We start from the raw sequence: 8,493 nt of genomic DNA, 5'->3' as shown, positions 1-8,493 counted from the left end.
GGCTGCCTCTGGGAGCCAGGCCGCGGCCACCGAGATCCCGAGTCTGTGAGACCTGAAAAGGGCAAGGGGAGGCCAGTGGGCCCGTGGAGGGGCCCCCGGAGGCCTGAAAATGGGAGCTTTTCTCATGTCGTAATGTGGGAACCCGCCGACCGGTGAGGCCTCTATTTCTCTCTTTCGCCTGCATTTTATCTGCCCCCGCCCCTGCAGATGGCCATGCTCTCTGGGGGGGTGGGGGGGACGGGGGCACACGAGTCTCCTTTGTTTGTCCCTGGGGAAAGGGTTTCTGAAGGCCACTGGGGCCAGGGGGATATTAGAGGGTCCCTTCCCTTTGGAGGGGTGGGCCTGGGCAAGGCGGGGTATTTCTCTAGGCGACAGGGGGGATCTAACAGAATGTGCTGTTGGTGAGCTTTCAGGGTGTTAGGGTTCTGGTTGACGGGTTAATAGCACCATCCTGAGATGTCCTTGTATAATATTTGTATCAATTGATTTTCTGTCTCTTCCTGACGAGGGTCCTATAGGCATCCAAGCCCTTCATCCCTAGACTCCGGATGAGACAGAAGGATGCAGAGAAAGTATAGCCATAGCGACGGGCCTTGGTTTTCCAGTTTTCTAGTCTGGCCAGGGGATAAAGCCGGCCCCAAACGCCAGCCCCTTCCTTCCCTCCTTACTTTCGATTTTCATTCCTTTCCTTCTTCCCCTCTCTGGCGCTCAAACAGAAGCACAAGAGGGGCTACACGTGGCAACTCTCAACCACCTTGCAAATCCCCTGTAGCCATGGTCCTCAGTGCAGGAGAGTACTCCGGGTGATTATCTAATAATAGCCTGGGCTGCTGAGAATAGAATCTGGCTCAAGGACTCTGCACACCAAGGGCTCGGGGCTGGGCAGAGGCACTGAACCTGTGTGTTAGCGCCTGGCAATGCTAACACAAGCCCCCAGTATTTAGCTCTGAGTCCACTCTTTGGGCACTTCAGGCCTGCCCCTCACAGGCTTTGTCAGCCCTGGCATGGGCTGTATTTCATGCACCAGTTCCTAGCTAGGAAGAAATGGGCAGAGCAAACCCTTTCTCTCCCTGGTTTGACAGTTGTGATTCCCCATGAAGAATGCGACCTTGTTTGGAGAAGGCGGCCTTGTTGGGTTGGCTGTTATGTTCTAAAACCAGCCTTGGTAGCTTTATACACATTTATACAGGCTCAAATGTACAGACTCAGACTTTTGAATGAATATATACAGACTCATATTTCCTCATTGGTTAATTGTATATTACCATGCCTATATTCCCTCAAACACCGTTTTATGTGCATGCAAAATTTTATTAGCCCCCACTAGGTGGGCATGGGCTCGAGGAGACACTGGGTGCACCAAGGAGGCTCTCTGTGCGTGCTCTGTTGAAATGTGTACAATGTGTACGTGTATGTGCTGCAATTGGAGTATGCGGGTTCCAGTCAACAACAGATACTACAAAGGCTTTCTCAGACCTTAATACAGTTTGCTGTCCCAGCAGCTGGGCTGGGGAAATACTGATCTCTTCTGCTTTCTCTCTACACCTCCCACCCCCCCTGAACTTCCCCAACTCAGAGACTGTTTTACCAGGGGAACCCAGCTGTGTTGAAAGTGAATTTTGTGAGAAAATCTTCCGTGGGGTATGTGGACCTTGCTTGGAGCAATGGGCTAGGCCCTCATGCTTAAAGCCTTGCTGGGGCGGTGAAGTTGGTACGGTGGTCTCTGGGTAGTGGTCTGGGGCAGCTGTGGGCTAGGGTACTGGAGAGGCTGCCAGAATGGGTAGGAGTGCGGTGAACATCTATCCTCTAGCCTTGCTCACTGTGTCCGTTTACCGGTCCCAAGATTTGCCTGCGTCCGTTGTCTGTGGGACAGATTAGGGGTTCTCTAAGTTCCCAAAATACCCAGATCTGGTTACTAATGGGACTTTGTTTTAATCCAGTCTGCTACATAAGCTAGGAGAAGGCTGATGGGGCAATGCCAGAGGGTCTGGCCCCCTGTGGGCCTGGAGCATTGAGTGTGGGCCAGCGCAGGCAATTAACCAGCCTCCTTTCCTAGCCTTTCTCCCTAATGGGGCCACGAAAAGACAGAGCAAGGGGGAAATAGAAATGTCCTTTTAAAAAAAACTCATAAAAGAAAGTAAGGACAGGAGAGGGGCTGGCGGCATTTTCCTCTACTCCTAGGCGATCAGGTTCCTACCAAGACTCTCCTGTCCAAACATGCTATGGGTGCCGAGGCATGCAGCTTTCTTCCATGTTCTCTCCGTTGGCACCAAGAGCGGCCTTGGGGTTTCAGGCCTTGGGCACCCCTGGGTGCCGGTGTGACATTACCCCCAAATTGTGCCCCTCTCCTGGCCCATGACCTCTGCCACGTCGGCGGTGCAGCTGCCCCTGTTTATTGTGTCTGTGAGGAGTTGTTTACTTGTTTTGTCTGCTGCCACCCTGCGTCTGAAACCCGCCAAACCAGCAAACTCACCCAGGAGAACAAAGTGCAGTGCTATCCTGACTCCCTCCCCTTTCCAGCACCCCGCTCCAGCCCTTACAGCTCTTACCTCCTCCCTCCCTCTCTCTTTCTGAAGGGAGGAAGCAGAAATTGTTCTAAAATAGGGCAGCTGTTTATAGGGTTGGGGGAATTATGGGGACACCATAAACCTTCAGTGTCCTGGTGGTAGAGAGACTTTGAGCAGCCCTCCCCTTGCCTCCAGCTTTTCTTCCTTCCCCCTGGCAACTGCCTGGTTAAGGTGGCCACAGTCATTGAGAAAGTTGAGCCCCCCTCATCCCTCTCCCCCACTCCTTTTTGCAGGAGTTTTCCCTGAGACACAGGTTGTTGGGTTTTAAATCAGGGTAATGTTGGCAGATTCGTAAAGCTAGATAAAGCATGTCGCTCACCCTCCCTTCTCCTCAGCCCCCCAAAATAGCAGTGAATTTAAGCAAATCCTACAAAATTAAATTGCCCCTTCGCTAAAGATCCTATAAATTTCCAATCCCGCCAGGTGTAGAGTCAGAGAGGCGGCTCGGTTTGCCTCTAATTTTGCTCCTGGCTATCAAACCTAAAAGAGTATCATTGAAGTAAGTAATATTCTCCTTTCTGAAATTAATTCCCCCCTCCCCATCTCTCTCCCTCTTTTCGCCAGCACAGATTAAATGGTTCTTTCAAATCTGCAAACAATAAAGGATAAAATTATTTATAGGGAAATGAGGACTATGTTTCATTGTTGGCTTATTGTTCCAGAACATAATAACATTTTATTTTCAAGTGGGAGAACTTACACAAGGGGAAGAAGGGGGAAAGGAAAACCAAGTGAGGGGAAGCAGGGCACCCACACACAAAGCTCCTGTTGTATATAACTTTTATGACATTTACAATTTCCTCATGACAACTCACTGTGACGTCATAAATGCCATGTTCTTGAATTTTATAATTCTCATAAACCTCCAAAATCGGTCTAAGCAGTATTCGCTCAGTGTGGAGGGATAGAAGAGAAGCCAGGAGGTCGGGAATCCTTTGGCCTCATTCTGGGGGCCAAAAATATTCTGAATATTTTGGATTTTCATTTTTCCTCCTGGACCAAGCAAACCACTTGCTTTGCCTCCCTGAAATACCCCTCAGGATCAGAGCTCCATCCCCTTTCTTGAAGGCTCTCTTTGTGCCCCCTCCTCAGCTCATATCAGCTGCTTGGGTTAGAGCTGGGATGCTTGGGGGCCAGGCCACAAAAGCCAGAAATGATTTCTTCCAGAGGGAACCCACAAGGGCCTTAGACTGAGTATGATGGGACAGATATACTTGAGACCTATTTTATTTTTTAACCTTCAGCCAGAGAAGTGAATTGAGAAGCCAAACAAGCGCCGATGTGGGAGTTGATGCTTGCTGATGGTAGCAGCATTAAGTGGAGTGGTAGTAATGAAAGGTCAGGCAGAAATCTGGAAAGAGAGAGAGAGGAGAGAAAATATGATGTGAGTTAGCAGAGCCCCTCCATGTACCTTTCTTCTCTGTTTAATGACACATAAAACAAAAGCAGCTTGGACAGCCTCTAAACCTCTTAACTCGAAAGAGGAGTCACCAGCCCAGGCCTCCGAGGTGTTTGAGGCAGTTCTCAGGCACTTGACATGCCCCATCTGGCCTCTTCCTTCGCCCCCCCTCCCTGTGGACCCCCAATTTTATTCAGCTGGCCAGCTGGGGCCATGTCCCTTTATAATATCAGCACCCCCTGATGGAATCCATTTCCGGGTTGGGTGTGTCAAATTTCACTTTTCTCCAAGTGTCTCCCTGCCTGAACTTTGAAAGGAGAAGGAGCATATTTGGGAATGCAATGTGCATATGGGGAGGTATGTACTCAGACAACTTCTCCCACATATCTGTGAGAAACTGGGGGCTCCTAGAGTGAGCTATTCTTTGATGTCTCCAAGCAGACCCAGTTCCCTGCGTTCAGGTTCTTTGGTGGTGGACTGAGAGATTCTGCAATCCTTTTATTCTGGATTCTGTGGAGATCAAAGGAGTTCATGCACAAAACACTGGGCATTTGGAGTAGGATTTAAAAAAATTTTTTTTTAAATACAAAAGCTAATCATAGACCAGTCGGGGCCAAGTGAATAGTCAGTCGCTTTAGAACAGCAAAGTCTTAACCAAACAGTGCGATTGTGAAGTGAGCTGAACAAGTCCTGAAACTCAGCTTTCTCTGCAAGAGGGATTTCAGCCCTTGCCCAGTGGTACAAAAGGGGCCGGTGGGGCAACAGCTCCTTCCAGCTCTGGAAATTAAGAATTGGCGGGTGGGTCAGGCAGCTGCGATGGCTTCCAGGCAGCTAAACACCAGCCCAGCCGAGGCCGAGGCCGAGCGCTGAGTAGCTGAGTACTGCGGCTCCAGTGTTGGGTCCCTGAGCAGCCTTCGAAGGCGCCGAGCTGTAGCTGGTGGCGCAGGCAGCCAGGAAAGGAGTGTGTGTATCTGTATGGGAGACTGGGTGGGTCACAGACATCCACACGCAGACTTGGGGGATCTAGGGAGAGAGAAAAAACTGGCAGAACACAAACTAGCAGGACCTCTGGAAAAGATTGCTCCCAAGTAAAAATTCCAGATCTCATCCCTCTCACTTCAGATACCCTTCCCTAAGAAATTAATATATTTCCCAGAGCAGAATGGAAAGCAAAGGCAAGCAAGGTGAGGCCTGACTACGAATCCCTTCTCGGCCAGAGCCCAGTTCCACCCACCCTCTTCCCCCTTCAGAGGCACACAGGCCCCCAGGCCCTGGCCTGGAGCAGGGTGAGGCTCCGGGTAGGAGTGCTTGACTAGCCTTGGGAAACCCTCAAGTGCCCAGCTTCCAATTAGACCCTTAGCCTTGGGGACTCGTGACCAGTAACTGCCCCCCACTCAGGCTCATGGCATGCCTGCAGTAAGTTTCTCTCCTATAATTAGTGCTTGTGAAAAGCATGTGTTTTGGATTGGGGAGGGGGCTGGAGCAGCAAGCGGCAACTTTCCCCCTTTATTCCTGTTCTGTGTTGTTTGAATTCTGTTTTTGAATCCACTAATTACAGCTCCCAAAGCAAAAATCTGCTCTTGTTGCCAAACCCCCTCGGAATGCCTGATTTCCGAGGCTGAAAGGGCAGAGCAACTCCGAGACCTGCGGGCCTGATGGGGGGTGTTCTCTGATTCTCCAGGCTTGTTTTATAGAAACAAAGAACAAGTTATCCCTCCCCTTCCTAGGACTTGTGCATATTTACAGAGCTCAACTGCAGTTTTAATAAAACATCTGTTCTTGCTTCTGTTGATGAGTTTCCATAATTGTTTTCAGACAAATTTAACAGGAAAATAGAAATATATTTAGAAAAACCCAAGTCCCAGCTTTCTCCCCATAGACAGTCGTTCTTTTGCCAAAAAAAGAGAAAGAAATTAACATAAAATGAGAAGAGGAAAATGTAATCCAATGGAGGGAAGATCGGGCTCATCTGACCTGCTCTCCCCCCTTGGAGCGAATCCTTCCAGCAAATTTCAGCTGCATAATTAAAGATCTAACTGAAAGAAGGAAGCTTCTTTCCTCAGGAACGGAAGGAGAGGGGGTAGAATGTGGTGGAAATTAATTTTGCTGAAAGTCTTTAAGCTTTGGGGAAAATTATTTGTGTTTCTGCTTCCCCTTCTCTCCCCCTCCCAACATTTCTGCCCCCCGCCCCCCAGCAGCTGGTTTCTGTTCATTATAAATCCGAGAGACCTTTTAGTCTCTGCCCTCTGTTTAGGGACGTAATAAAACACTTAACTTTCCGGGGCTGAGATTTTGCTCAGGTCGTCCCTCCCCCCCACTGCCTTTAGGCCCAAAGGAGACTCTCCCCAACTTTGGGGCCCCTTTCCCCTCTAGACTTGGTTTAGGAGGGGCTCAAGGAAACTCAGGCATCCTTGCTGAAGAGCTGCATTACGTGTTTCCCCAGAAGCCCTTTCTTTCTTCCAAGGACCTTCCTTCCCCCACCCACCCATAAAAGAGATTTAAAAATACATAGAAAATCAACACTCATTGAAAGCAAAACTTCATTAAGATGTCCTATCTTCCATCATTCAATTTGTTGTACATTGCAACAATTTAATATCTTGCAGGAAATATCACTGACATGATTTATCCCTCAAGCAATCTCTTTCTGAAATGGGGGGTGGAATTTACTCTTTCTTTGGCCTGTTCTACGTGTTACACCACTACCCTTAGGGCAGAAATGAGTCTGGGAACTCTGAGAGCGGCTACTCGTGTCCAGGGGTGCACTGACTTGTTCCTTAGCTCAGCCCCCTGGGTCTCCCCGCCCCTATTTCTCCCTCTCTCTCTCCCTTTTGCCCTCCAGGGGGCCTGGAGCCCCAGCCAGCTGTTGGAAACCTCTGTTCAGGCATGCCATGAATTGGAGGACAACTGGATTCTAGAGGGGATAGCAATTCACGCTAGTGTCTGTGTTTGTGAACCTGCCACGTCACCCCAAAATGAGACGATTCATCTAAAAATTTCTTCTTAATTTAAGAACCCTCCTCTACCCTTTCACCTTCATCTCCGTGGGGAGAGGAAAGTATGGTCCAAGAGGAAGAACCTTTGTAATTAAGGGGTCTTTCCCCTACCCTTCTAAATAACAGCAAATTCCTTTCTCTGAAGGACTGAGCCTGTATTTTCAAAAGCCAACACAAATTATTTGGCAGGAAGACTCTTCAACCCGGTAAGGAGCTTCATGGATTAACTAACATGTTGTCGCCACCGGCTCCTACACACTGTCTGCTTTTGGGTTCAAAAACTTTATCCCCCACACACCCAGCGACACTCCAGGGAAACCTTAACGTTACAGAAGATGAATAAACGAGTTTTTTTCCCAGCATAGTCCCGTTTATGGCTTTATTGCTACCCATTGATTACTCCGCTTTGTTACACAGAAGGAAAAGATCATAAAATCTGGCGACATCCGGGTCCTTGTTATAGCCAGTCCTCCCCCCCAAAAAAAATGATGAGGGGAAAATATGAGCTTCCATTGCTCTCTTCACTTGCCCCACCACCCCTTCTTTGTCAACTCAAAGTCTTTTTAGCCTATGTCAGGATAGCAAATTAAGTTTGGATTAATCAGGAGTAAAACCCCATCTGCACACCTTCCGCTGCTTCAGTTCGCCCACTGCGGCTCCCTCAGAAACCTCGGACTCAGCTGCCTTCTCCTAACCTTCTCTTCCTTTTTCTCAGCCTCAAGGTGGAAAGAAAGGGGGGTGGGTAGGGGCTGCTGAGAGGCTGGGCCCCACCAGGTATGGCTGACCCTCGTGTGAGAGCTCCCCAGGAACACTTTGCTGGAATCTCCAAGCCCCAGAGCTCAGGTCCAAGGATGCCTCCCTTAGCAGGGTAGAGAGCCCAGAGGGGGCAGGGGGCTTCTGACGTGTGCAAGGGCTTGAGCTTGCAAGATGCTAAATGTCCATCAGAGCTCCACCAGCCTTCTCTTTCTGGCTGGATCTTACGTGAATTACCCCACCGGCCCTCAATGGCTCCAAATCATAAATTCTCACCAACATAAACAGGAGTTGATGTGTCTAGAAAGACTCTGAGTTCTTTCTCCTTCTTTTCTCTCTCTCTCTCTCTTTCTCTTTCACCTTTTGCTTCTTTCCCTCCCTTTCCTATAGTATTTTTATACATTCTCCCTTTTAGGCAAAAATGCTGCCAGAGTTTCCTCCAAAAGGGGGTGCTGAGGAAGAGGCAGAGGGAGCTGGGGAAGAGGAAAGCAGTTGCCTGGCCCCTCTGCCCACCTCAGATCTGCCACTACCCTGAAGTCTCTCCCTTACCCCTTGATACCTACTTGCTCCCCTCATACCCCCTACATCCAAGACTCTCAGCCACACCCTCCTTCCTCTGAGCATCATGTTTATGAATTTCTTCTTACTCTTGATTTAAAAAATTATTGGGGGAAAAATGCTGGTTTGGTGATGAGGAATCACTTCGTGGAATATCAAACCAGGATTTCCTGTAGGATTTCTGGGGACCCCCCCTGAGAGGGGGGGGAGCCCCCCTCCC

The 8,493-nt window shown here is 49.2% G+C and overlaps 2 protein-coding genes across 2 annotated transcripts in view; both read left to right on the top strand.

The window, feature by feature from the left end:
- Nucleotides 1–8,493, top strand: part of HOXC4 (homeobox C4) — a 66,105-nt gene that overhangs the window by 23,706 nt on the left and 33,906 nt on the right. The window lies entirely within an intron of this gene.
- Nucleotides 1–8,493, top strand: part of HOXC6 (homeobox C6) — a 13,805-nt gene that overhangs the window by 2,349 nt on the left and 2,963 nt on the right. The window lies entirely within an intron of this gene.

Source organism: Myotis brandtii, unplaced genomic scaffold (genome assembly GCF_000412655.1).
Source record: "Myotis brandtii unplaced genomic scaffold, ASM41265v1 scaffold29, whole genome shotgun sequence".
In the NCBI taxonomy this organism is placed as follows: Eukaryota; Metazoa; Chordata; class Mammalia; order Chiroptera; family Vespertilionidae; genus Myotis; species Myotis brandtii.
This window is presented reverse-complemented; position numbering and strand designations above follow the sequence as displayed.